Consider the following 11,291-nt stretch of genomic DNA (forward strand, 5'->3'; position numbering starts at 1 on the left):
GCTATACAACCAACTGTGACATGTTACGCTATACAACCAACTGTGACATGTTACACTATACAACCAACTGTGACACCGTTACACTATACAACCAACTGTGACATGTTACACTATACAACCAACTGTGACATGTTACACTATACAACCAACTGTGACATGTTACACTATACAACCAACTGTGACACATACAACCAACTGTGACATGTTACGCTATACAACCAACTGTGACATGTTACGCTATACAACCAACTGTGACATGTTACACTATACAACCAACTGTGACACCGTTACACTATACAACCAACTGTGACATGTTACACTATACAACCAACTGTGACACCGTTACACTATACAACCAACTGTGACATGTTACACTATACAACCAACTGTGACACCGTGTGACATGTTACTATACAACCAACTGTGACATGTTACACTATACAACCAACTGTGACATGTTACACTATACAACCAACTGTGACATGTTACACTATACAACCAACTGTGACATGTTACACTATACAACCAACTGTGACACTATACAACCAACTGTGACACCGTTACACTATACAACCAACTGTGACATGTTACGCTATACAACCAACTGTGACATGTTACACTATACAACCAACTGTGACAACCAACTGTACACTATACAACCAACTGTGAAATGTTACACTATACAACCAACTGTGACATGTTACGCTATACAACCAACTGTGACATGTTACACTATACAACCAACTGTGACACCGTTACACTATACAACCAACTGTGACATGTTACACTATACAACCAACTGTGACACCGTTACACTATACAACCAACTGTGACACCGTTACACTATACAACCAACTGTGACATGTTACACTATACAACCAACTGTGACATGTTACACTATACAACCAACTGTGACACCGTTACACTATACAACCAACTGTGACATGTTACACTATACAACCAACTGTGACATGTTACACTATACAACCAACTGTGACATGTTACACTATACAACCAACTGTGACACCGTTACACTATACAACCAACTGTGACATGTTACACTATACAACCAACTGTGACATGTTACACTATACAACCAACTGTGACACCGTTACACTATACAACCAACTGTGACATGTTACACTATACAACCAACTGTGACATGTTACACTATACAACCAACTGTGACACCGTTACACTATACAACCAACTGTGACATGTTACGCTATACAACCAACTGTGACATGTTACACTATACAACCAACTGTGACACCGTTACACTATACAACCAACTGTGACATGTTACACTATACAACCAACTGTGACACCGTTACACTATACAACCAACTGTGACATGTTACACTATACAACCAACTGTGACATGTTACGCTATACAACCAACTGTGACATGTTACACTATACAACCAACTGTGACATGTTACACTATACAACCAACTGTGACATGTTACGCTATACAACCAACTGTGACATGTTACACTATACAACCAACTGTGACACCGTTACACTATACAACCAACTGTGACATGTTACACTATACAACCAACTGTGACACCGTTACACTATACAACCAACTGTGACACCGTTACACTATACAACCAACTGTGACATGTTACACTATACAACCAACTGTGACATGTTACGCTATACAACCAACTGTGACATGTTACACTATACAACCAACTGTGACATGTTACACTATACAACCAACTGTGAAATGTTACACTATACAACCAACTGTGACATGTTACGCTATACAACCAACTGTGACATGTTACACTATACAACCAACTGTGACACCGTTACACTATACAACCAACTGTGACATGTTACACTATACAACCAACTGTGACACCGTTACACTATACAACCAACTGTGACACCGTTACACTATACAACCAACTGTGACATGTTACACTATACAACCAACTGTGACATGTTACACTATACAACCAACTGTGACACCGTTACACTATACAACCAACTGTGACATGTTACACTATACAACCAACTGTGACATGTTACACTATACAACCAACTGTGACATGTTACACTATACAACCATCTGTGACACCGTTACACTATACAACCAACTGTGACATGTTACACTATACAACCAACTGTGACATGTTACACTATACAACCAACTGTGACACCGTTACACTATACAACCAACTGTGACATGTTACACTATACAACCAACTGTGACATGTTACACTATACAACCAACTGTGACACCGTTACACTATACAACCAACTGTGACATGTTACACTATACAACCAACTGTGACATGTTACGCTATACAACCAACTGTGACACCGTTACGCTATACAACCAACTGTGACATGTTACACTATACAACCAACTGTGACACCGTTACACTATACAACCAACTGTGACATGTTACACTATACAACCAACTGTGACATGTTACGCTATACAACCAACTGTGACATGTTACACTATACAACCAACTGTGACATGTTACGCTATACAACCAACTGTGACATGTTACGCTATACAACCAACTGTGACATGTTGCGCTATACAACCAACTGTGACATGTTACACTATACAACCAACTGTGACATGTTACGCTATACAACCAACTGTGACATGTTACACTATACAACCAACTGTGACATGTTACACTATACAACCAACTGTGACATGTTACACTATACAACCAACTGTGACACCGTTACACTATACAACCAACTGTGACATGTTACACTATACAACCAACTGTGACATGTTACACTATACAACCAACTGTGACATGTTACACTATACAACCAACTGTGACACCGTTACACTATACAACCAACTGTGACATGTTACACTATACAACAACTGTGACACCGTTACTATACAACCAACTGTGACACCGTTACACTATACAACCAACTGTGACACCGTTACACTATACAACCAACTGTGACATGTTACACTATACAACCAACTGTGACACCGTTACACTATACAACCAACTGTGACACCGTTACACTATACAACCAACTGTGACACCGTTACACTATACAACCAACTGTGACACCGTTACACTATACAACCAACTGTGACATGTTACACTATACAACCAACTGTGACATGTTACACTATACAACCAACTGTGACACGTTACACTATACAACCAACTGTGACATGTTACGCTATACAACCAACTGTGACACGTTACACTATACAACCAACTGTGACATGTTACACTATACAACCAACTGTGACATGTTACACTATACAACCAACTGTGACACCGTTACACTATACAACCAACTGTGACATGTTACGCTATACAACCAACTGTGACATGTTACACTATACAACCAACTGTGACACGTTACGCTATACAACCAACTGTGACACGTTACACTATACAACCAACTGTGACATGTTACACTATACAACCAACTGTGACACCGTTACACTATACAACCAACTGTGACACCGTTACACTATACAACCAACTGTGACACCGTTACACTATACAACCAACTGTGACATGTTACGCTATACAACCAACTGTGACATGTTACACTATACAACCAACTGTGACACCGTTACACTATACAACCAAATGTGACATGTTACACTATACAACCAACTGTGACATGTTACACTATACAACCAACTGTGACACCGTTACACTATACAACCAACTGTTACACTATACAACCAACTGTGACATGTTACACTATACAACCAACTGTGACATGTTACACTATACAACCAACTGTGACATGTTACACTATACAACCAACTGTGACATGTTACACTATACAACCAACTGTGACATGTTACACTATACAACCAACTGTGACACCGTTTACACATACAACAACTGTGACATGTTACACTATACAACCAACTGTGACATGTTACACTATACAACCAACTGTGACATGTTACACTATACAACCAACTGTGACATGTTACGCTATACAACCAACTGTGACATGTTACGCTATACAACCAACTGTGACATGTTACACTATACAACCAACTGTGACATGTTACGCTATACAACCAACTGTGACATGTTACGCTATACAACCAACTGTGACATGTTACACTATACAACCAACTGTGACATGTTACGCTATACAACCAACTGTGACATGTTACGCTATACAACCAACTGTGACATGTTACACTATACAACCAACTGTGACATGTTACGCTATACAACCAACTGTGACATGTTACGCTATACAACCAACTGTGACATGTTACGCTATACAACCAACTGTGACACCGTTACACTATACAACCAACTGTGACATGTTACACTATACAACCAACTGTGACATGTTACACTATACAACCAACTGTGACATGTTACGCTATACAACCAACTGTGACATGTTACGCTATACAACCAACTGTGACATGTTACACTATACAACCAACTGTGACATGTTACACTATACAACCAACTGTGACATGTTACACTATACAACCAACTGTGACATGTTACGCTATACAACCAACTGTGACATGTTACACTATACAACCAACTGTGACATGTTACACTATACAACCAACTGTGACATGTTAAACTATACAACCAACTGTGACACCGTTACACTATACAACCAACTGTGACATGTTACACTATACAACCAACTGTGACATGTTACACTATACAACCAACTGTGACACCGTTACACTATACAACCAACTGTGACATGTTACGCTATACAACCAACTGTGACATGTTACACTATACAACCAACTGTGACACGTTACACTATACAACCAACTGTGACACCGTTACACTATACAACCAACTGTGACATGTTACACTATACAACCAACTGTGACATGTTACACTATACAACCAACTGTGACACCGTTACACTATACAACCAACTGTGACATGTTACACTATACAACCAACTGTGACATGTTACGCTATACAACCAACTGTGACACCGTTACGCTATACAACCAACTGTGACATGTTACACTATACAACCAACTGTGACATGTTACACTATACAACCAACTGTGACATGTTGCACTATACAACCAACTGTGACACCGTTACACTATACAACCAACTGTGACATGTTACACTATACAACCAACTGTGACACCGTTACACTATACAACCAACTGTGACACCGTTACACTATACAACCAACTGTGACATGTTACACTATACAACCAACTGTGACATGTTACGCTATACAACCAACTGTGACACCGTTACACTATACAACCAACTGTGACATGTTACGCTATACAACCAACTGTGACACCGTTACACTATACAACCAACTGTGACATGTTACGCTATACAACCAACTGTGACACCGTTACACTATACAACCAACTGTGACATGTTACGCTATACAACCAACTGTGACATGTTACACTATACAACCAACTGTGACACCGTTACACTATACAACCAACTGTGACATGTTACACTATACAACCAACTGTGACATGTTACGCTATACAACCAACTGTGACACCGTTACACTATACAACCAACTGTGACATGTTACACTATACAACCAACTGTGACATGTTACACTATACAACCAACTGTGACATGTTACGCTATACAACCAACTGTGACATGTTACGCTATACAACCAACTGTGACATGTTACACTATACAACCAACTGTGACATGTTACACTATACAACCAACTGTGACATGTTACACTATACAACCAACTGTGACATGTTACGCTATACAACCAACTGTGACACCGTTACGCTATACAACCAACTGTGACATGTTACACTATACAACCAACTGTGACATGTTACGCTATACAACCAACTGTGACATGTTACACTATACAACCAACTGTGACACCGTTACGCTATACAACCAACTGTGACATGTTACACTATACAACCAACTGTGACATGTTACGCTATACAACCAACTGTGACACCGTTACGCTATACAACCAACTGTGACATGTTACACTATACAACCAACTGTGACATGTTACACTATACAACCAACTGTGACATGTTACACTATACAACCAACTGTGACATGTTACGCTATACAACCAACTGTGACATGTTACACTATACAACCAACTGTGACACCGTTACACTATACAACCAATTGTGACATGTTACGCTATACAACCAACTGTGACACCGTTACGCTATACAACCAACTGTGACATGTTACACTATACAACCAACTGTGACATGTTACACTATACAACCAACTGTGACATGTTACACTATACAACCAACTGTGACACCGTTACACTATACAACCAACTGTGACATGTTACACTATACAACCAACTGTGACACCGTTACACTATACAACCAACTGTGACACCGTTACACTATACAACCAACTGTGACATGTTACACTATACAACCAACTGTGACATGTTACGCTATACAACCAACTGTGACACCGTTACACTATACAACCAACTGTGACATGTTACGCTATACAACCAACTGTGACACCGTTACACTATACAACCAACTGTGACATGTTACGCTATACAACCAACTGTGACACCGTTACACTATACAACCAACTGTGACATGTTACACTATACAACCAACTGTGACATGTTACACTATACAACCAACTGTGACACCGTTACACTATACAACCAACTGTGACATGTTACACTATACAACCAACTGTGACATGTTATACAACCAACTGTGACACCGTTACACTATACAACCAACTGTGACATGTTACACTATACAACCAACTGTGACATGTTACACTATACAACCAACTGTGACATGTTACGCTATACAACCAACTGTGACATGTTACACTATACAACCAACTGTGACATGTTACACTATACAACCAACTGTGACATGTTACACTATACAACCAACTGTGACATGTTACACTATACAACCAACTGTGACATGTTACGCTATACAACCAACTGTGACACCGTTACGCTATACAACCAACTGTGACATGTTACACTATACAACCAACTGTGACATGTTACGCTATACAACCAACTGTGACATGTTACACTATACAACCAACTGTGACACCGTTACGCTATACAACCAACTGTGACATGTTACACTATACAACCAACTGTGACATGTTACGCTATACAACCAACTGTGACACCGTTACGCTATACAACCAACTGTGACATGTTACACTATACAACCAACTGTGACATGTTACACTATACAACCAACTGTGACATGTTACACTATACAACCAACTGTGACATGTTACGCTATACAACCAACTGTGACATGTTACACTATACAACCAACTGTGACACCGTTACACTATACAACCAATTGTGACATGTTACGCTATACAACCAACTGTGACACCGTTACACTATACAACCAACTGTGACATGTTACACTATACAACCAACTGTGACATGTTACACTATACAACCAACTGTGACATGTTACGCTATACAACCAACTGTGACACCGTTACGCTATACAACCAACTGTGACATGTTACACTATACAACCAACTGTGACATGTTACGCTATACAACCAACTGTGACATGTTACACTATACAACCAACTGTGACATGTTACACTATACAACCAACTGTGACATGTTACACTATACAACCAACTGTGACATGTTACACTATACAACCAACTGTGACATGTTACACTATACAACCAACTGTGACATGTTACACTATACAACCAACTGTGACACCGTTACACTATACAACCAACTGTGACATGTTACACTATACAACCAACTGTGACATGTTACACTATACAACCAACTGTGACATGTTACACTATACAACCAACTGTGACACCGTTACACTATACAACCAACTGTGACACCGTTACACTATACAACCAACTGTGACATGTTACACTATACAACCAACTGTGACATGTTACGCTATACAACCAACTGTGACATGTTACACTATACAACCAACTGTGACATGTTACACTATACAACCAACTGTGAAATGTTACACTATACAACCAACTGTGACATGTTACGCTATACAACCAACTGTGACATGTTACACTATACAACCAACTGTGACACCGTTACACTATACAACCAACTGTGACATGTTACACTATACAACCAACTGTGACACCGTTACACTATACAACCAACTGTGACACCGTTACACTATACAACCAACTGTGACATGTTACACTATACAACCAACTGTGACATGTTACACTATACAACCAACTGTGACACCGTTACACTATACAACCAACTGTGACATGTTACGCTATACAACCAACTGTGACATGTTACACTATACAACCAACTGTGACACCGTTACACTATACAACCAACTGTGACATGTTACACTATACAACCAACTGTGACATGTTACGCTATACAACCAACTGTGACACCGTTACACTATACAACCAACTGTGACATGTTACACTATACAACCAACTGTGACATGTTACACTATACAACCAACTGTGACATGTTACGCTATACAACCAACTGTGACATGTTACGCTATACAACCAACTGTGACATGTTACACTATACAACCAACTGTGACATGTTACACTATACAACCAACTGTGACATGTTACACTATACAACCAACTGTGACATGTTACGCTATACAACCAACTGTGACACCGTTACGCTATACAACCAACTGTGACATGTTACACTATACAACCAACTGTGACATGTTACGCTATACAACCAACTGTGACATGTTACACTATACAACCAACTGTGACATGTTACGCTATACAACCAACTGTGACACCGTTACACTATACAACCAACTGTGACATGTTACACTATACAACCAACTGTGACATGTTACGCTATACAACCAACTGTGACATGTTACGCTATACAACCAACTGTGACATGTTACACTATACAACCAACTGTGACATGTTACACTATACAACCAACTGTGACATGTTACACTATACAACCAACTGTGACATGTTACGCTATACAACCAACTGTGACACATGTTACGCTATACAACCAACTGTGACATGTTACACTATACAACCAACTGTGACATGTTACGCTATACAACCAACTGTGACATGTTACACTATACAACCAACTGTGACACCGTTACGCTATACAACCAACTGTGACATGTTACACTATACAACCAACTGTGACATGTTACGCTATACAACCAACTGTGACACCGTTACGCTATACAACCAACTGTGACATGTTACACTATACAACCAACTGTGACATGTTACGCTATACAACCAACTGTGACACCGTTACACTATACAACCAACTGTGACATGTTACACTATACAACCAACTGTGACATGTTACACTATACAACCAACTGTGACATGTTACGCTATACAACCAACTGTGACATGTTACGCTATACAACCAACTGTGACATGTTACACTATACAACCAACTGTGACATGTTACACTATACAACCAACTGTGACATGTTACACTATACAACCAACTGTGACATGTTACGCTATACAACCAACTGTGACACCGTTACGCTATACAACCAACTGTGACATGTTACACTATACAACCAACTGTGACATGTTACGCTATACAACCAACTGTGACATGTTACACTATACAACCAACTGTGACATGTTACGCTATACAACCAACTGTGACACCGTTACACTATACAACCAACTGTGACATGTTACACTATACAACCAACTGTGACATGTTACGCTATACAACCAACTGTGACATGTTACGCTATACAACCAACTGTGACATGTTACACTATACAACCAACTGTGACATGTTACACTATACAACCAACTGTGACATGTTACACTATACAACCAACTGTGACATGTTACGCTATACAACCAACTGTGACACCGTTACGCTATACAACCAACTGTGACATGTTACACTATACAACCAACTGTGACATGTTACGCTATACAACCAACTGTGACATGTTACACTATACAACCAACTGTGACACCGTTACGCTATACAACCAACTGTGACATGTTACACTATACAACCAACTGTGACATGTTACGCTATACAACCAACTGTGACACCGTTACGCTATACAACCAACTGTGACATGTTACACTATACAACCAACTGTGACATGTTACACTATACAACCAACTGTGACATGTTACACTATACAACCAACTGTGACATGTTACGCTATACAACCAACTGTGACATGTTACACTATACAACCAACTGTGACACCGTTACACTATACAACCAATTGTGACATGTTACGCTATACAACCAACTGTGACACCGTTACACTATACAACCAACTGTGACATGTTACACTATACAACCAACTGTGACATGTTACACTATACAACCAACTGTGACATGTTACGCTATACAACCAACTGTGACACCGTTACGCTATACAACCAACTGTGACATGTTACACTATACAACCAACTGTGACATGTTACGCTATACAACCAACTGTGACATGTTACACTATACAACCAACTGTGACATGTTACGCTATACAACCAACTGTGACATGTTACACTATACAACCAACTGTGACATGTTACACTATACAACCAACTGTGACATGTTACACTATACAACCAACTGTGACATGTTACACTATACAACCAACTGTGACACCGTTACACTATACAACCAACTGTGACATGTTACACTATACAACCAACTGTGACATGTTACACTATACAACCAACTGTGACACCGTTACACTATACAACCAACTGTGACACCGTTACACTATACAACCAACTGTGACACCGTTACACTATACAACCAACTGTGACATGTTACACTATACAACCAACTGTGACATGTTACGCTATACAACCAACTGTGACATGTTACACTATACAACCAACTGTGACATGTTACACTATACAACCAACTGTGAAATGTTACACTATACAACCAACTGTGACATGTTACGCTATACAACCAACTGTGACATGTTACACTATACAACCAACTGTGACACCGTTACACTATACAACCAACTGTGACATGTTACACTATACAACCAACTGTGACACCGTTACACTATACAACCAACTGTGACACCGTTACACTATACAACCAACTGTGACATGTTACACTATACAACCAACTGTGACATGTTACACTATACAACCAACTGTGACACCGTTACACTATACAACCAACTGTGACATGTTACGCTATACAACCAACTGTGACATGTTACACTATACAACCAACTGTGACACCGTTACACTATACAACCAACTGTGACATGTTACACTATACAACCAACTGTGACATGT

This window comes from Oncorhynchus nerka, linkage group LG22, assembly GCF_034236695.1.
Source record: "Oncorhynchus nerka isolate Pitt River linkage group LG22, Oner_Uvic_2.0, whole genome shotgun sequence".
NCBI classification, from domain to species: domain Eukaryota; kingdom Metazoa; phylum Chordata; class Actinopteri; order Salmoniformes; family Salmonidae; genus Oncorhynchus; species Oncorhynchus nerka.